This window comes from Dermochelys coriacea, chromosome 1, assembly GCF_009764565.3.
Source record: "Dermochelys coriacea isolate rDerCor1 chromosome 1, rDerCor1.pri.v4, whole genome shotgun sequence".
In the NCBI taxonomy this organism is placed as follows: domain Eukaryota; kingdom Metazoa; phylum Chordata; order Testudines; family Dermochelyidae; genus Dermochelys; species Dermochelys coriacea.
The window spans coordinates 164090272-164117670 of NC_050068.2; the positions used below are offsets into that span (position 1 = coordinate 164090272).

The 27399-nt window shown below is 44.4% G+C and overlaps 1 long non-coding RNA gene across 1 annotated transcript; it reads right to left on the reverse strand.

Moving 5' to 3' along the window:
• Window positions 1-107: 107 nt before the first annotated feature.
• On the reverse strand, window positions 108-23404 carry LOC122458694. The gene is made up of 3 exons (XR_006278854.1): window positions 23393-23404; window positions 5762-5769; window positions 108-234 (listed from the first exon to the last, which is right to left on the reverse strand). It is a non-coding gene; the product is annotated as an uncharacterized LOC122458694 (long non-coding RNA).
• Window positions 23405-27399: the final 3995 nt, after the last annotated feature.

The window sequence follows — 27399 nt, forward strand, 5'->3', positions numbered from 1 at the left end:
TAATGATCTTTCCAAATGTTGTTTGTACCGTTAGCTAACTATTGTAAAGCACTTTGGATAAAACTGCGATATTTAAAAAAAACCTAAATAATAATTAACTTTTTTTGTTCTACACATAAAAGCACACAACTCATATTTTAATATCAGTAGTCTTAACCTTTCTAATGTGATGGATGTGCCCTCTCTCCCCCACCACAGCAGCCCCCAAGCTGGGGCCGGGAAGGAGTGGAGGGTCTCTCGCCTGCCACAACAGCCACAGAGCTAAAGCTGGGAAGGAAGGGGGCCTCTCCCCAGCAGCCGCAGCCCTGGAGCCTCTTTCTCTGGCCGTTGTAGCCCTGGACGTCCCAAATTCCCCCCACCCCCTCTTCTCACACCACTGCCCCCTCCTACCTACCCCCTATTTCTCCCAAGGCCACCACCTCCCCTTACATGTGCAACTTGTCCAGGGTCCAGGCACCTAATTATAAGAGCCACGCCTGCGCACCTCCACTAATTAGGAGGGTGGCCCTTCATTCTCTCATGTGCGGTCACCCAGGAGTGCACCTTAGAGGGAACTATCTGCGGACCACCTGAATGGAGCTCGCGGACCACTGGTGGTCCGCGGACTACAGTTTGAGAACCTCTGAATTACAGAACATGCTCGTTTAAAGTTGCCCAATGCTCCCTTATAGTGTTGTTTGGCAGCCACCTGCTTTGTCCCATGCTTGCAGGAAGAGCAGCCAGTTGCAGCTAGCTGGTGGGGGCTTGGAACCAGGGTGGGCCGACAGCCCCCCCATCAGCTCCCCTAAGTTCCCTGTGCGGCTGCTGCCCAGCAGGCTATCAACTGCGGGGCAGTTCAGCTGTCCCTCCCCCCACTGCCATGTGCTGCTCCTGCCCTCTGCCTTGGAGCTGCTCCGGGAGCCTCCTGCTTGCCGTGCAGGCAGGGTGACCAGATGTCCCTATTTTATAGGGACAGTCCTGATTTTGGGGTCTTTTTCATATAGAGGCTCCTATAACACCCCACCCCTGTCCTGATTTTTCACACTTGCTGTCTGGTCACCATATGTGCAGGTGGGGAGGGGAAAGAGGGGTGTTGTTGTCAGGGTGTCCCCTCCCCTGTTCCTGCCCCCCCATCTCCACAGAGCAGAGAGGGACATAGCAGGGCCCAGAATGGAGGGAGCTTGCTGGCAGCAACTGCTATCTCAAAGTCTCTCTCACACACAGGGTGTGTGTCTCTGTCTCTTTCTCTGCCATGCTGTCTTCCCCCCTCTCCCCTCCATTCCTGCTGCCTTATAGAGTGAGACTGCATTAACAACAATGTGTTAACCCTTGAGAGCTCAGCCGAGTGCTAGTTCATCATTTAGCAGTAAGGCATTCTCCTGGGAAAAATCCCACCCTCTTCCACCCTCTGACTTCACCACCTCAACCAAACTTCACAATCATCATTGTTGTGTACAGTATTAAATTGTTTGTTTAAAATTTATACTGTGTATATATATATAAAATATAGTCTTTTGTCTGGCAAAAAAAAATTCCCTGGAACCTAACCCCCCATGTACATTAATTCTTATGGGGAAATTAAGTTTGCTTAACATCGTTTCACTTAAAGTAGCATTTTTCAGGAACATAACTACAACATTAAGCGAGGATTTACTGTATATTTTTTAAAATAATGTAAAAATCTGAGGGCTCTGGGGTGGGGCTGGTGATGAGGGTTTGGGGGGGCTCAGGCAGAGGGCTGGGGCTCTGGGGTGGGGCTGTGGATGAGGGGCTTGGGGTGTGGGAGGGGCTCAGGGCTAGGGCAGAGGGTTGGGGTGCAGGGGGCAAGGGCTCTGGGGTGGGACAGGGCTGGGGATGAGGGGTTTGGGGTGCAGACAGGTTGCCCCGGGGCAAAGGCCAGAGAGGAGGATTCCCACCAGCCCTCTCCCCGCAGGCAGCAGTGAGCTCTGGGGGAGGGCTCCCCCACTTCCCCCCTGCACCACACTCATCTCGCACCACTACCATTGCACGTGCTCCTAGGGCCCCTCTCAGGAACAGGAAGCCCCCTCGCCTCCCCTGCGGTGGGTGCCATAGGGGTGGGGGGCTGTTGCTGCCCCTCACTGTAGCTTCACTGGGGGTGGGGCTGCCCCTTGTCCAGCATGGGGCAGGAGCAGTGACTGTGGGCGGAGGGGCCCCCTGTGCTAGTGGAGAGTCCCACTGGAAAATGAAAGTGTCTGAGGGGGAAGGGCAGGCTCAGGGTCAGCCTGTCCTGGCAGTGGTGGGGGGGCACTAGGACCCTGCGGCGGCAGTTGATGCAGGGAGGCAGCATGGGGCTGCAGGGGAGAGACAGGGCCGCTCTGCTCCGGGGGAGCCGGTACAGCAAGGGGAGGCTGGGGGAGACTCGGGGGAGATGCAGGGGGGCCACAGGCGGGGCCGGGGGAGAGACCCGGCCCCGAACATTGGTGGAGCTGGGCCCCCGGGATCTGAATATTGCTGGAGCCCGGGCACCCATATAACCCATATAACTTGCCACCTATGTCCTGCTATGTCCTATGATGGGCCTGCTCCATCCCCTCCCAGCTCCTACTGCTAATCAGGCAATGCATGCACCATCCTAATCCCCACCCGCCAACTCTCACCGAGAAACTGAGCATGCTCCAGCCACAGACTATAGGTGAAGCTGGACTTTCCCTGTAACTGTCACGCTCTGCTGGGATGGGGTGCCAAGCACCAGAATTTAGAGCAGGGAGCCTGTCCCTCCTAGGTTCTCAATAATCCCCTTGCTGGCACCCCAGCAGTGTGAAAGAGGATGTTTTCTGATCGAATGCAGAGTGAACAAATGCTAAACCAAAAAGGAAGGGAGTAGATTGGGACAAGAAGTCTGGAGAGACTGTGACTGGAGGGGAGTTGAGAAACTGGGATTGGGAGTCAGTGAGGAGACTGGGAACTGGAGAGGTGAAAACTGGAATTGATTGGGTAAGGGGACTGGAAGCCAAGAGGAAGGGAGGCTGGGACTGGAAGCCAGGAAGGAGAAGAAAGGCTTGGACTGGGAGCCAGGAACAGGGAAGGGTGGACTGGAACTGGCAAGGAGAGTAGGACTGGGAGCAGAAGGCTGGGACTGGTTGTATAAGGAGAATGGGAGCTCTGGGGAGGGGATGCTGGTAATGGTTTGGCAAGGAGTCTAGGACTTGGCTGGGATCGGGAGGAAGAAGATGGATATTGAGATCAGACAAAGAAGTGGAGGCAGGGGAGTAGACTGGGATTGGCTGGACGAAGGGGCCAAGACTAGGAACTAGCATGGGATGGGCAGGGGGTGAGGGGCAGGGGAGAAAGACCTGACAAGGAGCTGGGGTGTGGAGGGAGAACTGGGACTGGCTGAATCAAAAGACTGAGACAAAGAGCCAAGGATCAGAGAGACAGGGACAAAGAGCCAGATAGAGTGGGTAGGGAAGATTGAGATTGGATGAGAAACCCAGAGAGGGAGACTGGGGATGCAAATCAGTGAGGGGGAGCAAGGTTTTTAGGAGGGGGAGAACTGGGACTGGCTGGGCAAAGAGACTTGGACTGCATGAGAAGCCTATGTAGCAAAGAATAGGACAGGGACAAGGAGCCAGGAGTGGGGAAGAGACAGGACTGGAACAGGGATACATTGGAAGGGATGGAAAATAAAGGGCCAAGCTTTAGGGGAAACATGCATAAAAATTTCAGAGTAACAGCCATGTTAGTCTGTATTCGCAAAAAGAAAAGGACTACTTGTGGCACCTTAGAGACTAACAAATTTATTTGAGCATAAGCTTTCGCTGTAGCTCACAAAAGCTTATGTTCAAATAAATTTGTTAGTCTCTAAGGCTCCACAAGTGCTCCTTTTCTTTATGCATAAGAGTCTGTACCCAGCAGAGCACACCCCACTCCAGAGCTCAGAATGGAATCCAAGATTCTCACCATTCACCTGATGTCAGCAAATATCTGTGAGCCCCTTGGCAAAGTTTGTGTCTCATATGCTTTTAGTACTGGTCCACACAGAACATAACAACCCACTACAGCTATCCATTATTCCATTAACTCTATGTGACAGAAAGATGCCTATGTGGTGGAGCTAAAGATTCTAACTCTGCTGATGATCTGTTTGGGCCAATATGATACCACAGGACAGATTTTTTTTTTTCAGTTTGCTTGTTTAAAAATCTAGGAAATTACACACCAAAAACTACATGAAAAAGAATGTTAAGGTTGCAAAATCAAGCATTTAAAAGTTAGGAAATACCAAAATTGTAGGTTGTCTATGCATGACATGTAAGTACAAGATCAATATTTTTTCTTTATTATGTAAAAGATGGACAAGCACATATATTGAGCCTCTGTAAATTTTCTTGATTATGTTATATAGATACATTGTGTATATGTTTGGGGAGCAAAGGAGGCTTTCTGAAGCTGGGACTGAGTCGGGGACCCCCATGTCCTGGGAGACAATTGCATAGTGGCAATTGTCACTTATGAGGCAGTTGTGTAGAATTTTTTATTAAACTGAAAGGGGTTGAGGATTATTATGTATTGTGACAGTGCCTAGAGGCCTCATTCTGCTAGACACTATTCAAACACATAGTGGGAGAGATTCCCTGCCCCAAAGAGCTTACAGTCTAAATAGACAAGGGAAGGGGAAATAGAGATTTAACTGAATTCACACAGAAGGGCCATAGCAGAGCTGGGAATAGAACTGAGACTGCCTGAGTCCCATTCCAATGCTTCATCCAATAGACTATGCTGGCTCTGTGATGGAGTCTATTGTATTTCAGCACTAATGTTTTGTTTACACAGACCTCATGTAAATGTTGTGTTGTGTGTTGACAACAGCTACAGATTGTGCACTCTGTAAAGAAGTGCCACCAGTACTATGAAAACTATAAAATAATTGTGAAAAATAAAATGAGGTCTCTCACCACCTCTATCTGCACAATGAAATTCCCTGGTTTTACAGATGTTTGTCTTAGTCTGTGGATATTCGTGATGGCCTTTGCTGATTATAAACTGCATCACAGGGGTGTAATAATCTGAATATGTAAACCTAAAATAACCCAAATTGTTTATCCCAGTAGTTTAAATCACCATTGGGTGCATTTACACACACACACACAGTAGCAAGTTTCAGATTTCAGGTCAACTGACTTGGGCATGCACTGCTGGGCTAAAAATAGCAGTGTAGACATTTGGGCTCATGCTGGAGCCAGGCTCTGAAACCCAGTGAGGGAGAGGATCTTGGAGCCCGGGCTCCAGCCCAGGCCTGAATATCTACACTGCTCTTTTTAGCCTTGCAGCATGAGCCCGAGTCATTTGACTCAGACTCCGACACTAACTGCCGCAGGGTTGGGTTTTTTTTGCTCTGTAGACTTGCCCAGAGCAATCCTCAAACCCAGGTTATTTCAGAAAAATGTTTAATTCCAACATGCACACATATTAATTATACCAAAATATAGTCTTATAACCTTACAAACAGATGAACAAAACAACAACAAAAGTCAAACAAATGCAAATCCATTTCTGACTAGCCCCTTAGGGGAAAATGTTCTAACTTCACTAAGTGGAATATCAAAGCTTTCTGGGTCACTTTTCCTCTCTCCAAATGTTCTTTCTACTGGAATTTAGAGGGGCTTTTATGCTGAGTCACCTTTCCAATAGGACTTCAGATCATCTTTCTGTCCCCGTCCCACTCCCGTCCCGCACCCACCACCTCTCTCATTTCATTTAAAGCAAGAGCTCCTCAGCCACTTCTTGTCGCTGAGCCCCTTTAGGTGACAAATATCTACACAGAGGTCTCTCATCCCACTACAGAACAGGAGAGTATTTGGAAAAAAATTAGGAAGAGAGAGTATTTGGAAAAATTCTCAGATTATGCCAGGGAATGTGATCATTAGGTTAGGGGGCAGGTCTATGCCCTCCTCCTTACGGATTGGCTGGTGAATAAGCCACAGGCAGCAGCAAGTGCCAGCTGGGGACATGTTTTGCTGCAGCTCAGAGAAGAGGAATTCTGCATCCCACATTGTGCATTCCACAGGCTTCAGGAATCCTGTCCTGGCATGACATATGAGTATTCACCCTGCAGCTTGTCTGTACCCTCTCACTGGGCCAACCAGGGCAGGATTTAGTCCTTGATTGTCATGGGAAAAAATCATACCACTCTTTATTTCTTTATTAAATACATAAATTTATAAATGTTCACATTACAAACTCACTAAGCCAAATTCTACCCTGCAGTAACTTCATTGGCTACAGCAGAGTTGTGCTATGCAGGAATTGGGTCCAAAAAGTCATATCAATGTAATCTGAATAGATGTAAGATTATGAATATTCTAAATATTTTCAAATTGTTTATGCACATGTAACCCACACTAGAAGCTAATGCTTTCAGAGCAAGTCATCCTGGGTTCAGTCCTCACAGATGACATGACCAAGGATATTATTACACACATTCATATAAAAATTTACATATTTAGAAACATCTTTTTATCCTTCAAAGAAGTTATCTTTCTTATAGATGTTTCATAAAATGGCACTGAAAACAGATGGCTAGGAAGCTGTGCTGTACTGGTCTTCCAGAACTATTGTGAAATTTTGGTAACTACTGCTTCTTGCTTGGACTGGAAATTCATCGAGAAAGCCTTTCTAGTGTTATTTCAGAGTTTGGAAATGCCACACGGGCACTTCAAAACAGAAAGAATGAAAAATTTTGGAGTTTTGGATAAAATGAGACCCATATCTAGACAAATCTTTATTCTGCAAAACAAAAATCACTTGCACAAATTGTAAGATGTTTGTGGTCTCTATTACCCACATATTCAGAAGACACTCAGATGTATCTCTTCTCCTCAACAAACACAATCAATGGTGTCACAAAAATGTCACAATGCCTGCAAGAGACTAGCACATGGATAAAGAGGAGTTGAACAGCTCAAACTGCAATTAAGCAAGACTGAAGTAATGCTGGTGGGAAGGGGAGAACCTTCTCCCTCCATTGAAGGCACCAGCTCACCATTTACTGAGGTAATATGAAGTCTCATTGTCTTACTGCGATCATTTCTAATCCTGGATGCTCTTGTAGCAAGCAACTAATGATGAAAGTGGGAGATACAGATCAGATCCTAAACCAGAGTCTGGGCCCTTTGCAATGCTTCAGTAGTACAAAGGAGCCAAAAAGCTGGCTTTAACAGTCCGCTGAGAAAGCTTCTAGTGTGGGGGAATCCACCAGATGATATAGCACTGATATAAATAAAGCTGGTTTGCTGTGCTTAAATACTACAATGATAGGTACACTATAAATACCCTGAATGGCTGGATAGACAGAGAGGCTGCGTGTAAGATGGACCACAAAGATATGACTTTGGGATGAACCAAAACACTCCAGCTCATCTCTGAACTTTCTGAATTAAATGGAACCCTGATCCAAAAGCCACCCCGCAAATACAAAACCTGACCTAGATTTTGCAAAACCAAGATCACCTCAATGTTTGTTTCATCTCTAACATGAGCACAGAAGAGAAAATGAAGAAAGTGTTGCAGTGAATAAGTGTGCAGGTAGAAAAAAAAATCACCAAAAATAAAAACATTCCAGATATAAATCATTGCAATGACTACAGGGGAAAAAAAAACACAGCATGATATTTCCATAAATACAAAATACAAAGATGGAATGCAACGTAAGCCAGTGTTCTCTAGGTACATAGCTTAAGTCAGTTTAGAACAGGGGTTCTCAAACTGGGGGTCGGGACCCCTCAGGGGGTCACAAGGGTCTTACGTGGGGCGGGGTCACAAGCTGTCAGCCTCCACCCCAAATCCCACTTTGCCTCCAGCATTTATAATGGTGTTAAATATATAAAAAGTGTATATTTTTGTTCTAAGCCAGTGGTTCTCAAACTTTTGTGCTGGTGACCCCTTTCACACAGAAAGCCTCTGACTGTGACCCCCCCACTTATAAATTAAGAATTTATTTATATTTATAAGTGGGTGGGTTGCACTCAGAAGCTTTCTGTTTGAAAGGGGTCAGTAGCACAAAAGTTTGAGAACCACTGGTTTAGAACAACCTACCAGTCAGTGCCCACCAAACTCCCTCCCTTTCCTCCTTTTTAAAAAACACTTCTAAACCCCACCAGTTCTGCACCCAAGAAGTTTCCAGCCAAAAACGAACATACACCACACTCTGCTCCCACTGTGCTTTGTTCTGTTTCATACCTGCTCTGTTAAACTGTAAACTCCTTAAGACAAGTTGCTATTATTTGTTTGCCAAACGTCTCAGAGGGTGCAGTATAATGTACACTCATGCTAAATAAATGAATATTATACTTTAATGTCTTGATTTTTGTTATGCTTTTAAAATGTCAATACAGGTAAAAAATAGAATTATGTGTTACAGTTTATGGTAATATGACGTGAATCTACAGAAGTCCAAGCATGTACTGCATTTTCACAAGCCATGGCTATATACTCAAACAGATCTTACATTGAACACAAACTGATTTAGTAAAGGCAACTGAATTTTTTAATGAATCTACAGTGCAGTATATTTCATCATCCTCATTGGATGAAGATAAGAATATATCTCCTGATTGTTACGGGTCAATATTGCAGAATCAAGGGAGCAAAACTATGGATAAGAGTCTTAACATTTAAGTAGGATTCTACTCTAAAAAGCATGTCTCAAAATGGCACTGTGGGTTTTCATATTTATTGAGTCTCAATGATTTTCCTAGCAAATGAGCTCAGTTTACAAGTAAAAACTTTGTTTCTTCAAACCTCCAGTGCTGCAAAAAGCCTGAGCTCTGAATGTCAAACTGTATTCTTTTCAACTTATATGCATCATTACCAATATAAAGCTGTGCAGGAATTACTATGCCCCTAGCAACATCTGAGCATTGCATTCAGTGAGTTTGCATAGAGTTAACAGGTCTGAACCTGGTCAAAAACTTGTGATGCACAAGATGAAATAGACACCATTCAGCCTTCCTTTCCATTTACGTTAGTTCTGCAGAGCTAGGGCTAGCAGGAGTAAAAAAATGTATGACTAAATAGTCAACACATCTTCTCTTTTGGTATAAAGAAGAGGAGTACTTGTGGCACCTTAGAGACTAACAAATTTATTTGAGCATAAGCTTTTGTGAGCTACAGCTCACTTCATAGGATGCAATTGGTGGAAAATACAGTGGGGAGATTTATATACGCACACAGAGAACATGAAACAATGGGTTTTATCATACACACTGTAAGGAGAGTGATCACTTAAGATGAGCCATCACCAGCAGCAGGTGGGGGAAAGAAGAAAACCTTTCATGGTGACAAGCAAAGTAGGTCATTTCCAGCAGTTAACAAGAACATCTGAGGAACAGTGGGGGGTGGGGTGGGGGGGAGAAATAACATGGGGAAATAGTTTTACTTTGTGTAATGACTCATCCATTCCCAGTCTCTATTCAAGCCTAAGTTAATTGTATCCAGTTTGCAAATTAATTCCAATTCAGCAGTCTCTCGTTGGAGTCTGTTGTTGAAGTTTTTTTGTTGAAGGATAGCCAGCCTCAGGTCTGTAATGGAGTGACCAGAGAGATTGAAGTGTTCTCCAACTTGTTTTTGAATGTTATAATTCTTGACGTCTGATTTGTGTCCATTTATTCTTTTACATAGAGACTGTCCAGTTTGACCAATGTACATGGCAGAGGGGCATTGCTGGCACATGATGGCATATATCGCATTGGTAGATGCGCAGGTGAACGAGCCTCTGATAGTGTGGCTGATGTGATTAGACCCTATGATGGTGTTCCCTGAATAGATATGTGGACACAGTTGGCAATGGACTTTGTTGCAAGGATAGGTTCCTGGGTTAGTGGTTCTGTTGTGTGGTGTGTGGTTGCTGGTGAGTATTTGCTTCAGGTTGGGGGGCTGTCTGTAAGCAAGGACTGGCCTGTCTCCCAAGATCTGTGAGAGTGATGGGTCGTCCTTCAGGATAGGTTGTAGATCCTTGATGATGCGTTGGAGAGGTTTTAGTTGGGGGCTGAAGGTGATGGCTAGTGGCGTTCTGTTATTTTCTTTGTTGGACCTGTCCTGTAGTAGGTGACTTCTGGGTACTCTTCTGGCTCTGTCAATCTGTTTCTTCACTTCAGCAGGTGGGTATTGTAGTTGTAAGAATGCATGATAGAGATCTTGTAGGTGTTTGTCTCTGTCTGAGGGGTTGGAGCAAATGCGGTTATATCGTAGAGCTTGGCTGTAGACAATGGATTGTGTGGTATGATCTGGATGAAAGCTAGAGGCATGTAGGTAGGAATAGCGGTCAGTAGGTTTCCGATATAGGGTGTTGTTTATGTGACCATCGTGTATTAGCACCGTAGTGTCCAGGAAGTGGATCCCTTGTGTGGACTGGTCCAGGCTGAGGTTATGGTGGGATGGGGATATGGGGATATGGTTCCTGACGGCTTGTAGTCCATCTTTGTGTGGAATGCTGGTGTAGAGGGCTTCTACATCCATAGTGCCCAGGATGGTGTTTTTAGGAAGATCACCAAAGGATTGTAGTTTCCTCAGGAAGTCAGTGGTGTCTCGAAGATAGCTGGGAGTGCTGGTAACGTAGGGCCTGAGGAGGGAGTCTACATAGCCAGACAATCCTGCTGTCAGGGTGCCAATGCCTGAGATGATGGGGCATCCAGGATTTCCAGGTTTATGGATCTTGGGTAGCAGATAGAATACCCCAGGTCGGGGTTCTAGGGGTGTATCTGTGCGGATTTGTTCTTGTGCTTTTTCAGGGAGTTTCTTGAGCAAATGCTGTAGTTTCTTTTGGTAACTCTCAGTGGGATCAGAGGGCAATGGCTTGTAGAAAGTGGTATTGGAGAGCTGCCTAGTAGCCGCTTGTTCATATTCCGACCTATTCATGATGATGACAGCACCTCCTTTGTCAGCCTTTTTGATTATGATGTCAGAGTTGTTTCTGAGGCTGTGGATGGCATTGTGTTCTGCATGGCTGAGGTTATGGGGCAAGTGATGCTGCTTTTCCACAATTTCAGTATCCCCAATAATGTCACAGCTAACCTGGTGGCTGAACTTTGTGACTTTGTCCTCACCCATAACTATTTCACATTTGGGGACAATGTATACCTTCAAATCAGCGGCACTGCAATGGGTACCCGCATGGCCCCACAGTATGCCAACATTTTTATGGCTGACTTAGAACAACGCCTCCTCAGCTCTCGTCCCCTAATGCCCTTACTCTACTAGCGCTACATTGATGACATCTTCATCATCTGGACCCATGGAAAAAAAAGCCCTTGAGGAATTCCACCATGATTTCAACAATTTCCATCTCTACTTAAAAGAATAAATGGACACAAATCAGACGTCAAGAGAAATAACATTCAAAAACAAGTTGGAGAACACTTCAATCTCTCCGGTCACTCGATTACAGACCTGAGGGTGGCTATCCTTCAACAAAAAAACTTCAAAAACAGACTCCAACGAGAGACTGCTGAATTGGAATTAATTTGCAAACTGGATACAATTAATTTAGGCTTGAATAGAGACTGGGAATGGATGAGTCATTACACAAAGTAAAACTATTTCCCCATGTTATTTCTGCCCCCCACCACACCCCCCACTGTTCCTCAGATGTTCTTGTTAACTGCTGGAAATGGCCTACCTTGCTTGTTACCATGAAAGGTTTTCCTTCCCCCCCCCCCGCTGCTGGTGATGGCTCATCTTAAGTGACCACTCTCCTTACATGTGTATGATAAAACCCATTGTTTCATGTTCTCTGTGTGTGTATATAAATCTCCCCACTGCATTTTCCACCAAATGCATCCGATGAAGTGTGCTGTAGCTCACGAAAGCTTATGCTCAAATAAATTTGTTAGTCTCTAAGGTGCCACAAGTACTCCTTTTCTTTTTGCGAATACAGACTAACACGGCTACTACTCTGAAACCTGTCTTTTGGTATAAATGCTATTTTTTCATAGTCCCTTTTAAGAGTACAACTGCACTCTAAGGGATTTAATCCGCTACAAACCCAAATTCCAAACTAGTTGTGGTTCACCCTTCAGTACTTTATCTTGCACATCACTTCAACAGGATTATTTAATGTCTTCACACATACTTCTTGAACTCTACTGAACAAAGCAGATATCTTCCTGGTTTTCATGAAGTAGCAGAACTTCCTTAAAGTATTTTTTATTATAGATTTCAGAGTAGGCATTTATATGGCAGTATTACTGTAGTTTTTGGATGCATTGTATATAGCAGTGGCACAAGGGAATCCCATTTCCCATATGTAGAGAAACGACTAATCTCAGGACTACAAACATAAAAAGTAGAGAGATCAGAAGACATAATGTGTTGAAACCTTTTTTAGCTTTTCTTACAGATACAGCTTTTCTGTGACAAACATGTCAAACTTCTTTCTTAGCTTTATAGGAAATCATTAGGATTTCCTTTCTTTTTCAGCTCTGCTTGTTGTGCTCTATAATTTGACACTCTTTCTTTAAGCAGCTATGGAGCCTCAGGCAAGAAGGTAAACAGTGGAATTTTCCATCATCTGTTATGTGTGTGTGTGTGTGTGTATTGTGTACAGAAGAAGTACTGTAAATGAGTAATAGTATGCTCAACCTGACCTATTAAGATCAGGGAGTTAGAGCAAGTATGAATTTTGTCAGTAGTATTCATAGCTTTGTATGTGTTATCTGATCACATTATCCTGCAAAATGAGAATGAGAGAGTATATTTGGGACTCTCTTCTCCCTCTGCACTGCAGGTACTATCAACACCGTGGTCACATTGGTTTGAAGCATTTCAGACTTGCTTCTTTTGCTAAGTCACCAGCTACTAGTGGCTGGAAAAAAAATACACATCTTTTGAATGGAAGATGATCCAACTGTCACTTCTATTGAAACATTTAATGATGATGTGGAGCAATTACAGTTTTGACAATGCTGCCAAATGCTGGGTGAGTTAGTACAGAACTTTATTTGCCTTGAGAGAACTGTATCTATAAATGTGAGGGTCTATCCAAAGAGACCATTATTAAGTAAATCAACAACAACTTTGTAAAAAGAAAAGGAGTACTTGTGGCACCTTAGAGACTAACACATTTATTTGAGCATAAGCTTTCGTGAGCTACAGCTCACTTCATCGGATGCATGTGTGTGTGTGTGTGTGTGTGTGTGTGTGCGTGAAAAATACAGATAAATAGCAACACACGTGGTAGCTGCAATGCAGGAAACAAGGAAGTTAAAACTTAAAGCTTGCAGATTTATGTACACTGCAGTACAAAAGATCATTATAGCAATTCACCTTGAGAATGCTGAAATTAGACACAAAAATGAACACTGGGGAACAGTGAACTGTATCACTGCTTTGCAGGATGTGTAACTGTCTGTGTTGAGCACTAGGATATTACAAGTCTGGGAGGCAGAACAACTTGTGCTATTCCACTCAGTAGAATAACTCATGCCAACCATAGGGAATTGCTTTCCCTGTCTGTAAGATCTCAAGCGCATATAGTCCCCCTCCTCCTGTGCAAAAATGTGCAGAAGAGAAGGTGCTACCAGTACCGCTCAAGATAAATGGCTTGCTCCTTTCACACTGCACCTCGTCCCCATCCTTCCAGTTTTCACAGAAAGTCAAAGGGAGGAATTCACAGGGAGGAATTACAAAAAACACCCCAGGTCATTTTAATATGTGCATAATGTGTGCAATTATATACTGCTCCCCAAACCTCTTTCCCCTCTGGTACTGGCAGCACAGCAGTCTGATGCTGTTGGCATGCTGCCATTGGCCCTGCAATTATCTAGGCTCAGGACTGTGCTTCTGCTTCCTAAATGTAAACTGGGGGTGATAATACCTCCTTTCTCCCACCCTTTGTCTGTCTTGTCTGTTTAGACTACAAGCTCTTTGGGGTAGGGAGTGTCTCTTACTATGTGTATTACAGTGGCTAGTAGAATGGGCCCCCAATCTCTGCGTGGGCCTCCAGTCGCTACCATAATACAAATAATTAATAAAAGCAAAATAAAGAATAATGTGATTTCCCCATTGATGGTCACAGACTGAGGCTGAAGTTAATGCTGCTCTGAGCAGATTTTCTGAGGTATCCTTTGTACCAAGCAGAGAGGGGGATCATGCAGCTTTGTACGGCTCTACCCGCTCTGGCTATCCATTACCTTCCCTGCTCCCTGATTGTGCGCTCCTGAGGAAGTGATACAGTCAGCTACATTTCAGAGCAGTAGCCTTCATTTGAACAATGGTAATATCATTTATCTTGGATACCAAAACACAGGTCTCCCAGTTGTTCCTTCAGCATCAGCTGCCAGCTTAAAATACTGCCCTTCCGAGTTAGGATCATTTGAATAGTAATGTTATTTATACAGGGCCAGTGTCCCTTGTGTGCCGGACAGGTGCTTTACAGATGGATAGTAAGACAAGCCCATGTCCCGAAAAGCTTACAATCTAAGGACCTGAATCTGCAGTCTTTTATCACTATAAAGAGCATTCATTCACACCAGTACTCCGACTGGAGTAACATCTGTGGGAATTAGGGTTGCCAACTTTCTAATTGCACAAAACCGAACACCTTAGCCCTGCCCCTGCCCTGAGGCCCCGCCCCCTGCCCTGCCCCTTCTCTGAGGCCCCACCCCCCACTCATACGTTCCCCCTTCCTCAATGGCTCGCTCTCTCCCACCCTCCCTTACTTTCACTGGGTTGAGGGAGGGTTTGGGAAGGGGGAGGGCTCTAAATGGGGGCATGGGCTCTAGGGTGTGGCCAGAAATGAGGGGTTCAGGGTGAGGGAGGAGGCTCCAGGCTGGGGCCGGGAGTTGGGGTGCAAGCTCCTGCTGGGTGTGCAGGCTCTGGGGTGGAGCTGGGGATAAAGGGTTTGGGGTACAGGAGGGGGCTCCAGGCTGGGGGATGGGGCCGAGGGATTTGGAATGTGGTAGGGGTCTGTGGGTTGAGGCAGGGGTTTGGGATGCAGGAGGGGGTACAAACTCTGGGTTGAGGATGAAGGGTTTGGGGTGCAGGAGGGGGCTCTGGGTTTTGGGGGCAACTAAGAGCTGGGGCAGGGGGTTGGGGCTCAGGGTTGGGGTGCAGGCTTACCTCGGGCAGCTCCCGTTCAGCAGTACAGCGGGGCTAAGGCAGGCCCCCTGCCTGTCCTGGCTCCAAGCTGTGCCCCAGAAGTGGCTGGCAGGTCCAGCTCCTAGGTGGGGGGGCCAGGAGGCGCTGCGTGCTGCTCTCGTCCACAGGCACTGCCCGCCCCCAGCTCCCATTGGCTGTGGTTCCTGGACAATGGGAGTGTGGAGCCAGAGCTCAGGGCAGGGGCAGTGTGCGGAGCCCCGTGGCCCCGCTGCCTATGAGCCAGACCTGCTGGCTGCTTCCAAGGCGCAGCGTAGTGCCAGGACAGGTAGGGAGTAGCCTGCCTTAGACCCACAGCACCGCCGAGTGGACTTTTAACGGGGCAGAAAGAGAAGGGATTAATATTTAATCTATAGTTTGACACTATATTCTTCGACTGTGGGGTTCTGAGACAACGAGGACATATAAACAAAACGGTCAGTGGAATTTTCCTTCATGATATATATCTGTAGCTGTAATGTGTGGCCCAAGTTATTAGAGATGATCTGGAAACAGAAGCTATAAAATGCCATTAACTTCAGCACCACAGAAGTTAGGAGTAGAAATGACCCATTAGGTCCCTGAGAAAGATTATTCCCTACAATAATATGACTAAAGCACCAAATAGCAAGGATAAGAGAGATATTCAGCATAATGGAAAAGCACAGAAAGGACATTTTAAAGTTCCCTACATTTCAGACTTACGGTCGCCCAACATGCTGGTGTTAATCTTTTTTACCTTCTCCTTAGTTTATACTTTTCTAAGCACATTAGGTATTTCAAGGGTCTGAGAGGAATGGATTATCATATCTAATACACTTGCCAGGCACAAAAGGTACATTCATGCATCTGTTCCTGTATGAGGGCAGAGAGAGATGCTATAGGAAAAGTACTAGGGGGGATAATGAGCAGTATAGCAATGCTGTGCTACTCAACATCCTGGGAGGTTGGAGGTGGACCCATGTGTCAGCAGCTTATTTCTGTCACATGGATGAAAACTTAGCACCATTGTCCCAATGATATCTATTTCCCACCCTCAGTATGCCCCTCCAGCACGCTCATAAGGGAAGGTGTGCAGACACAAGAGGTTGCCATCTTTGTTCAGCATGGTGCAAATGTTCCACACCATAGGTTTATTGCCTATGCACCTGGAGCCTCATCCAATGCCCATTAAAGTCATAGTTAGGCAGCTTGAGCATGCCTACCCAGCTTTGCAAGTACACATCTCTTCTCTGCAGTAGTGAGCGACCTTAACTTTAAGGGCCAGTTTTTGGTTGCATGTATATATTCCAGATGTACACACAACCAGAAGACTTGCAGGAAGCATTGAGAAGACAAAACAGAAGTTAGCCACCCTCTTTCTGCCTCCTCCAGATTGCCAGGGTAATGCCTCTCCACAGGGCCTGTTCGACCGCTATTGTACGTGGTCATCACTGAATATGACTGCTGGGGGAGTGGGAGTAGTGAGCATGCGGACATGTGCACAAATGTCACCACCACAGTCCTCATTCCCTCCTAAATAATACCTGCTCTGAGTACAAATAACCCAACACATTCTATTCTATGTGGGACAGCACATGCCTGCAGCTGGTCTGAATATAATTACATGCTAATTCTGCCTATTTGTGGAAAAGATTATGTCATTTTGATCAGCTGTTCAGTGGCAGGCAGGAAGCACTGGGGGGGGAAGGGAGGAGCGGGGGCAGGAAGAGGTGGAGCAAGGCCAGGGGCAGGAAGAGATGGGGTGGGGGCTGAGCAGGGGAGGAAGGGGTGGAGTGGGGGCAGGGCTGGGGCGGAGGAGGGATCGAGCACCCCCAGGGAAATCAGAAAGTCGGTGTTTGTGTGCTGAGGACAGTGTTTATGTATGTTAGCTTGAGAAACAGCCTTTCGGCTGTTTTCCAGTAAGTCACAGCTCTACAGACCATGATCCAGTACATCAGCAAAGTCTATTCCCTTAGTGCACTCATGTGCACAATGGAGAAATTGTGGCTGGGCAGTCATATTGCACACAAGGCTACTTATGTTCAGTTTTGTGGCTCTACCTGCTTACACACCAATGCAGTCAAAGGCAGACCCAAAAATGTTAATTATTTTTATTATAATGTGCCCTTGTTTTAAACTTTGGGATCTCTGTTTTAAGGTAAGTGAGTTATTTATCACAGAAAGAGCCAGATGGATGTAAACAATCCCAAAAGTCACCTTAGAAAAGCCTTGTTACAAATTCACTTTTATAGCAATGCTTCCATTTTATGGACCCCTATTTTTAAAGGCTTTCTCACTTCACAAATCAGGGGCATACTTAACATGCCAAAAGAGCTGTCCTAAATTAAATAAACCATTTACATTACCAAGGAAGGAAGTGCAGAGTTTGTTGGTTTTAATTTTAAGTTATTATCACTTTGACATTTTTGCTATAAATAACTCACTTACCTTAAAACAGAGATGACTTATAATCACTGACATTTTCCATATCAAACAATCAATCCAAAGACAGAAGAATCAGTTACCTACAGCACCCCTATGAAGTATGTAAATATTAATCCCACTTTATAAATGGGGAGAGTGAGACAGAGAAACGTGAAGGTCAACATTTTCCAAAGCATCTCCTAATTTTGTATGCCTAACTTGAGATGCACTGAGCCTGATGTTCTGCTGAGCACATGAAATTCTCTTTGATTCAAATGGAGCTCTGAGTACTCAGCACTTCTGAAACTCATGCCCCAGCTGTATCCGGCTGGATCCCTGCAGAAAGAAGTGCCCAGAATTAGTGAACATTTTTGAAAATGTAGGTTTTGTTCATTTGTCAGACATCACAGAGGAAGTCTGAGGCAGAGCTAGAAATACAACTCTCATCTCCCCATTCTCTTCTTTAACCACAAAACGTTTTGTCCTTCCATCTACAGAAAGTTGTGAAGTGTGTGAAATATTAGCACTGGCCATTTGCAGTAACCCTTTCATGATAGCTTCCTAAAATAAAAAGAATGCATTTCAGCTCCTAGGCACCCATGAGTGGAAACCTCAGAGCACAAAAGAATATAACTTAGAAATAATTTACCACAAATTAGGTCTACTTGCATATGAAAAAGAGAACATGGGAGCAAAGGAAAGCCCCAGTTCTCCAATCCAACAACAAATAACATTCCATTAGACTCAAAAGGGGATTTAAAATAGAAAGATCTCAATGATAAAAAAATAAATCAACACTTGGCCAGAGCTGTCACACTGAGGCACCTGAAATCCTACAGTTATTTCCCAATTATAAATAAAAGAAAATACTGGGATTTCACAGATACACCCTGTGTGGTGACTGTAGATAAATGTTGTCTTTTTAATGATGATGCATTTATCTGGAATTATTCTTTTCAAAGGGATTAACTCAAACCATAATCAATTAATAAAAAAATTAACGCATTAATGATGCCTTAAAAACAACCACACATTAAAAAAGTAAATGCAATATAATTAAGTTGGAAGGCCACTGTTAGTCTTGCAATCCCTAAGCATAGCAGGTTGCTACTTTGATGAGCCTCCTTATGCTTTGGTATTACAGGATTTATGGGGCTTTTCTCCTTTAGCTATGTTGCCTTGCTCGTTTCTTTGACATTTACTTAGTTCAGTATAGTATGTCCGTCTCTACAGGGAAGTTAGTGTACAGCATTAACTATGGAAAACTCACGTTTTGAACCAATACAAACAACATAGGTACGAAGCAAATATGGGTAAAATGTTGGCCCTATTTAAGTCAATGGGAGTTTTGCCATTCACTTCAGTACAGCCAGGATTTTATCCCATGTGCATTCACACCAGAGTGAGAAATTGTGAAAAATGAAGAGTATGGACCCAAGCCTTCTCTAGGGACATCAATGGCAAAACTCCCAACAGCTTCAATGGGAGCAGGACCTGGTCTATTATTCTGCATTTGTATCAACCAAACCTGCGACATAAGTACAAATAATTGAGTAAATCACTCTGATGGGGTGCACAGGTTCCCTGAGCTCAGAAAGCACTACACAGGAAACAGAAGCACCTCATCCTGTTTTCTCCATTGATGCAGTCCCCCATCATCAGGGCCAAGTCACACAAACTGCTTTTAACTTCCAGTGATGGGGGACCCAGGTTGGAACTGGTCCCCACGGAAAAGGACATTGATGTCTCCTCCAAGGGGAGAGGGCAGAAGGAAGCAAGAATGGCTGGTCCTTTAGCAGTCAGAGAAGGAGCTGTTTTTACAGAAGGGGAGGGGGAGCAAGAAGTAGAGGGCTCAGGTGCAGCAGCAGCAGCTGGAGGGCCGATGGCCTTCTATGCATGCAGAGTGCAAAGGGATGGAAAGGAGAAGAGCCATGCCCTACAAATGGGTGCCAGCAGAAGTAAATTGATCAGGGGCAGCATGTATTGATCAGGGAAGAGTTAGTTTATTGGGTGGTTGGAGTGAAGAATCACCAACTGAAATGAAATATGCATGGACATGGGGCACATGGCAGCACAGGATATTTTCCCCTCACCCACGCTAGTAGCATAATCCTTCAACGAGTAAGTATTGGGGGCAATTTTTCATGCTCTGCTCCTTGCTCTTCTTCCAGCCCCCCTGAGAAGTGTAACCAGGTATACCGGCCTTTTAATGCAAAAACAGGAAGTCCCAGGGCCCAGGCTACCACAGTCCAGGAGTTCTGCATGAGGGTGAGGTCTGGGGAACAACAGCATAGATGCTAAGAAAGAAAAGGTGGCCCTAGGAAAACCCCAGGCTACCGTTCTTTCTAAGGATCAGGATCCTTTCTTAGCCAACTAGAACAAGTACTGGGAAGGAAGGCAGCTCTAATCTGCTTCTTGCCTCATAATGGGGATAGACACTGGTAGGAAGAGGACAGCCTTCTCCCAGGCCAGGAAGAATGAGACTGAATTGTTTGGCCTCTGCCCCTGCAGTGGCTGCAGTGCTTCTGCCTACAGCCTTGTCTTTGCCTCTGAACCCCCTGTTCATTCTCATTGCCTGTCTGTGATTTTGCTTCCACTCTCACAATTACAGCTATTACATGATTAATTACACAGCAAAGATATCCCCAATCAAATGGATTCTGAATGTGCCTGCCTACTGGCCACATAAGTGGCCTAGGGATACATTCAGGCCCCCCATCCATCTTCTAGAAAGCCATCTACTGCTGGCAGAGGTCTGTGGGAAATGGGTTTGCTTCCCATTCCAGAACTTTGCAAGCGCTTGTACATCACAGTGGAACTCCATGCAGTAGAAACATATCTACGCTCAAACTCAGTACCCATAACTCACCACCGGTGCAATTGTGATGGTGGTAGCAGTGTGCCAACTGTAGCAGAAGCTGGAAGCGTAGACAGGATGTGGGGTTTTTTTACCCTTACAACATAGTGATAAAAATGCCTGAGTCTTTACCACACCAACCGTTTCCTTGATGCCACCTCTGAGCTACACTGCTAGTAAATTATGACTATACTGTATAAAGGCAGCTTAGGCAGGCAGGATTTCTTCTTCTCCAGCTCACTCAAGATGAGGTAAAGCAGCTGTGCTTCTGCTTGACCTATGTAATCAAGCACGTGGGTTTGGTTTTCTATATAGCTTATCAAGAGATATAAAAAGCTGGTTTCCTCTCAGAAGGAGGAAGGAGAAAAAGTACCATGGGCCAGCCCCTCAAGTATAGCTGGCTGTGGAGGGAGAGTGTAGATATTGCTAGGTTAGCTAACATTTAAATAGATTATTTCTAAGTTTTATTCATGTGACATGCTTGCCAGCCAGAGGAAGAGTCTGATTCTGTAACTCAGGACATTTATATTTCTGAGTCAATACAAAGCTCAATCAACTCAAATCCTAGGAAGGTGTATTTTACAAAAGAAAAAAAATGTTTCAGGACTTGCAGCTGTTTGGTGGTGCTGACCCTGGGCCTTCCTCATGGTCTGTGTGTATGTTTTAACTTTCATCAGCATCTTGTATTCACATCCAGTACAAGTGAAGGTCAGATTCTTCCCAGCAGACTAATTAGGCAAAAATATTTAGAAATACTGTAATGCCATTCATGCTTTTGCCATAACATTTAGGAAAAACAACAATGCTGCTGGTATTCACTGTTGCCCCTTAAGTATCTAACAGCTTGTCCACATCTGAAAATGGTGTACTCATTTTTTCACCAATGGTACATGCACTAGTGTACACACGGCTCTGCAATTTTTCATGACATTGTGATAAAAATTCCTGAATCCTCTCTCCATTAGTATTTGCACCTTTCCCAGCACTAGTGCAGCTACACCATTGATGGAAGATGAATACAGAATTTGCTGGTGTGGACATGGCATAAATGTCCTCAGTTTTGATTTAGAAGGCTCTGTAAGTATTTATTCACTAACAGAGGACATCATTAAGAGAGTAATATTGTTTACCAACAAAATAATGAGACAGGTTTCTTCTGTGCCAAAATTTGCAATGTGTATTTACAAAGCTTTTGTAATTCTTTTGTTCTACAGTCTTTCTGCTTCCCAGCACAGAAAGGTCATGTTAACAGCAGTAGCTGATGTGTGGCATTGTCTTGTCTTTTTTATTTTTCCAAATCAATTTAAAAAAATGAAAAACAGCCTTGTAAATCTTAGAGTTAAAATGAACTATTCCATTTGCATTAGATTGTAACAAAACCACTAAATACGCCACTCGGGCTTTTTGGGTCAATATAAATACTCCATTCTTCTTCTCTGTCAATGTGTTTCATGATGTAGTGACTTTTTCATCATGAAAGTCATGTTCAAGAGTCGAGCCATATGGTTCCAAAAGGGTATTCAAGCCAATGCCCAAGAGTTTATAGGGTGACAGTGCCAATTCCAGTACTGATTTATTGAAACTCAAATTGGAGCACAGATTTTGTTTCTGCCAAATGATGTAGATGGAATGTCTAGTTATTTTCCCATGTGAATAACCGGAATACAAAAAATAGCCCTGGAACACTTAAAATTAAAGACATTGTTCCTTTTCTATTAGGCTGTAACAAACCAGCATATACCCCAGCATTTATTTTTCATTAAATACTTTTTAATATTATCTGTGGTTATTTAATATAAATACTGAACAAAATTATTTGACACAGTTACATTACACAACAACATACAAGGACGTGTCTTCCCCACCCTCACTGTCCTCCACCCTCATTTGTGTGTGTGTTTGCCTAACACTGTAAACACCTCAGACAAGAGCTTTGGACTTCACTATGTGGCTATCAAGTGGGAGGGCATTTTATTTTTCTGAAATGAAAGAGCCAATTTATACCCTTTTATGAACCATTTTATAACTAGCTGAAGTGGAAACATTTTCTGCAATAAAGGCTCTTTTGTCTATGAGCTTTTTGTGTTGCAACTTGCAATACCACTTGTTGCACTTAGGGAGTGTCTTACAAGCTCTGTTAAAGAAATCAGACTTCTTTATTCCTTTCCCACAAGATTAGAGACATATTTAAAAGCATTTGTATTGCATCACTTGATTCGTTATCAAGCTTATGAAAAACACAATACAATGGTAGTGTTCCACACCTGGGATGAGATAGTCTCGAGATGGATATGTGAAAAATTTATAAAGTTCAAAATAACATGGGATCAAATACAATAAAATATTCTTTATTTACATCTGCAACTTCTTGTTACCCAAATCATGGTTATGTTCCCTTATGAGTCCCTTAGCCAGATCCTAATGTCATTACCCAATCCCCCATTTGTCCCTGAAAAGTGTAGGATAAACAATGTTGTGCTACATTACAGTTAGTGGGACTAATTCTGCTCTCAGCTAAAACCAGTGCAGGCAGCTTCAATGCTCAGGTAAAAAGCAGCCTGAATGCATAAACTGGTCCTGCTAGTGTTGTAGCTTTACAATCACATTTGCCTTTTAATCTTTAAATACGTCTCCCTCATTGCTGAAAGACCCTTCCCCCCCCCCCAGCTGCTATTTTCCTCCTCCCTTCCTTCTGTTCCTCCCTATAACACAGGGGCAGGCAAACTATGGGGCACTCCAGCCGGGGCGCTGGGTCGGGGGCTGCACCACGTGGCTCGGTCCCGCTCCGGCGCTCCAGCTGAGGCACTGGGTTGCGGGCCACACCATGCGGCTCCCGGAAACTGCAGCATGGCCCCATTTCAGCTCCTACATGCTCCAATAGAAGCTGCAGGGGTGGTGCCTGCGGATGGGGCAGCATGCAGAGCTGCCTGGCCGTGCCTCCGCATAGGAGCCGGAGAAGGGACATGCCACTGCTTCCGGGAGTCACTTGAGATAAGAGCCGCTTGGAGCCTGCACTCCCCTGACTCCCTCCTGCACCCCAACCCCCTGCCCCAGCCCCACCTCCCACTCTCCAAACCCCTTGATCCCAGTCCAGAGCACCCTCCTACATCCCAAACTTCTCATCCCCAGACTCCCCCCCCCAGACCCCGCAACCCCACCCCAATTTTGTGAGCATTCATGGCCTGCCATACAATTTCTATTCCCCGATGTGGCCCTCGGGCCAAAAAGTTTGCCCACCCCCTGCTATAACTGGAGGGGTGTTAACTGGCCACTTCACCTTGAATTGTCACTTGAAATGTGTTTAACCACTTATGCTAAACAATCTGTTCCACCTTCTATTTACCTTAGCTTATTGAGTAACACTTATTGAGTAACAAGGAGTCCGGTGGCAACTTAAAGACTAACAGATTTATTTGAGCATAAGCTTTTGTGGGTAAAAAACCCAACTCTTCAGATGCATGAAGTGAAAATTACAGATGCAGGCATAAATATATTGACACATGAAGTTTCCCAGACCTGAAGAAGAGCTCTGTGTAAGCTCAAAAGCTTGTCTCTCTCACCAACAGAAGTTGGTCCAATAAAATATATTACCTCACCCATCTTGTCTCTCCAACAGGGGAAACTAAGGGCAGGTCTACACTTAAAATACTGCATTGATGCAGCACAGTGCTTAAGTAAAGACACTCCTACACTGATGGGGGAGCTTCTCCCATCAGCATAGTTAATCCACCTCCCCGAGAGGCAGTAGCTATGTCAGAGGGAGAAGCTCTCTTGTCAACACAGCACTATGTACATGGGAGGGATTGCCTGGCGCATAGAGGCATGGTCACCTGGAAAGATTCGCTGAGAGCACTCCACGCCTGGCTGAGCAAACAGGAAGGGGATTTTCAAAACTCCCAGAGAATTTAAAGGGCAGGTCTGACGGTTGGTCACTTGAGGGCAGGGCAGTAGAGTTCAAAGTGATGGCCAGAGTGGCTAGAACAGGCATTGTGGGACACTTCTGGAGGCCGATCAGAGCGCATTAACAGACCAGGGTGTCCACACTGGCACCATGGTGCTCCATCTGGGGCGCAGCAAACATTATGCTTCTCATGGAGGTGGATTACCAGGAACGCTCCAGCCGCTTAGTCGGGCCGCTCTACATGCCTTGCCAGTGTGGAGAGTGATTAGTTAGGGCACCCGGGGCTGTTTTAATGCGCTCTAACTCACAAGCGTAGCCAAGCCCTAGGTTGGTATAACTACGTCGCTCAGGGTGTGGATTTTTCATATCCCTGAGCATCGTCGTTATACCAATTTAGGTCTGTAGTGTAGACTTGGCCTGACTGACTGACTATACCAGGGATACAATGAAAGTGTCTGTACACAAAGTGAAGTTTAATGCACAAAGAAAATCAATTGGGGTGAGAAGGGAATAGACAAATATTTCTCAGGTGTTATTTCAGATAATAGTATTAATATTTTTTCAGACAGAAGTACAACTTTTCAATTGATGATCTCTGAGAATATTTAACCATTAATGACAGTTAATGATCAATTGGAGGAGTTGAAAGTCTGAGGTTATTACTGTTAACTATGATATTATAGAAATAAAGAGAAAATAATTCTCATTTTATATGTTTAATCACAAGAAGTTGAGCTTCATGTTGCCATGGATATGGTTTTCGGTTTACAGTCCTGGTCTTTTCCTATTAAAGATCCATACTGTGCCCAGTAGGAAAGCAGGATGCAAATCAACATTCCATTAGGTTTATAAAATATCAACATTCCAGACTACAGTGTGTTCTTATCACTGATATATGCACTAGGCTAGATTCTGGCCCACGCTGGATGTTTTGCCGGTGCCAAGCAGTTGGGAAGCCAGCTTAGTTGGTCGGTTGAGGATTTCACTTGTCTATCAGTGAATCCCCATTTGATGCATCTCAACACCTCCCAACAGCACCTGATACAGGGGTATCGGCCATGGTCTCTTCATGTCACTGATCTCTGGCTGCCAGAAAAGCCCTACAGGGTCATGGGCAGTCAGATATAATTTAGAACTATCTGAAGGTTGCTGTAATTTACCCCAGGGATTGATCTGATCTCCTGACAGCCTCAGAATCAGGGAATGGAGGCATAAGAGGATCTGAATACCACCTTCTTCTCATTGCCCATCCTGCACTTCACAACTGGTTCACAGTATGTAGCTCATATTTTAAACAAACAAGAACAAGTCACTAATGGTGTGTCCATTTCAAATTTATAAAAACCAAAATAAGTCAATATTTGTTTATTAATATAGTTCAGCATTTTCAGCAAAATTCCACCCTTTGAGCAACTCTCATTGAAGTTTCAGAGTAGCAGCCGTGTTAGTCTGTATTCTCAAAAAGAAAAGGAGTACTTGTGGCACCTTAGAGACTAACAAATTTATTTGAGCATAAGCTTTCGTGAGCTATAAAACATTTTATTTTCCACCAAATGCATCCGATGAAGTGAGCTGTAGCTCATGAAAGCTTATGCTCAAATAAATTTGTTAGTCTCTAAGGTGCCACAAGTACTCCTTTTCTCATTGAAGTGAATAGCAGTTGTACTCATGTCTGAGAGCACTGCAAATGTAAACAGTACTTTACGATAAAAAAAGATATATCCACTCTGAAGAGCTTACCATACCATAGACACAACACTTGACAAACAGGTCAGCAGATAGGGAACAAAGTATGAAATCATCACTGGAAAAGACCAACATAGGGGAGGCCTTATGGAAGAAGTGGGTTCGAAACCAGGTGAGATGGCACTAGACAGATAAGATACGAGAGACTTGCAAACATAGGTCACATCTAGTCTAGGAAAATAACTAGCATGGTTTTAACCATGACCTAACACATTGTAGGTAATATGAATTGAAACACCAATGAAGAGGGAGTTTAATGCCTTTACAAATGTTGAGTTGGTCATGGTCAACACTGCTGGAAGCCTAGGGTCAAGTGTGGCCAACTAACCTTTTTAACACTTAAATCCTGTCTACACTGGAGTTCAAAACCATCTTGAAAACTTTTTGGGATCACTATCTGTCTGCGTAAGATTTGCCCACAGTTCTTGGGCCTGATTCTCTCCTCACTCTTGTGTATATCAACAATAACAACTCCATGGAAGCCAGTGGAGTTACGTGGTTTGTAAAACCAGTAGAAGAAGAGATTGAGGCCCCTCATCTCTAGCTCCTGAGTGGAGTACAGCAGCCCTTGGGTATAGCAACTATTTGAATTAAGGTTGCAAAACAGTTTCCATTAGAATCCCATTTGCATATATTCCTCAAAAATTCACCTTTCAGGCTAAAATTTCCTTGTGAGATCTCTGTGTCAGGGTGAATTTTATTGAACTCCGTCACCTATTTTCCAATTTTGTAAGAGTGAAAAAATCTATCTGAAGATGTGCAGTACCTCACTCTCCCCCGTTTTGTCATTTCTACAGACAGACTACATCTTGTGGCCTTAAGAAGGACTGAGCCGCCATAATTTCCCTTCATGTCAGTGAGATCTGTGGGTGCTCAGCAACTCTGAAAAATCAGGCTACTTAAACCCAAGTTAGTTTATCTCTCAGCTAAATCTTATCTGTGCTGTTCATAAGAGCCTTTTCTCCCTGGTTATGCAACTCAGCAGGATTTCTCTACAGCACTCAAGAAAGTTCTAGCATAGAGGATTAGCTAACATGCTGACTCATGGACCAAGTTATCACGGGCTGTGGTGTGGTGTGTGTACTGGGGGGTATGGCTAGCTCCAGTCAATTAGCAGATATGCCTTGATCAGCATCAAGAGCTAGCTGTCCATTCAAAGTGAAGTGTGTTCTAGAGCACATTGCCCCACCCCATCCTGAGGAATTCAGTAGGATTTCTGTAGAACAGGATAGTCCAGCCATATTTCCTTTTCCTTTTCCTTTTCCTACCCTATTTGGGAAGGATTTGGTTCTGTAAGAGCAGCTATTGCCGAACCTCAACCATATCTTTTTTTAAAATCAAGAAAAAAATTTCTTGATTTAAAAAAATAATGTATAATGTTGCATAGCATACAGACTCACATCTCATTCAGACCATGTTT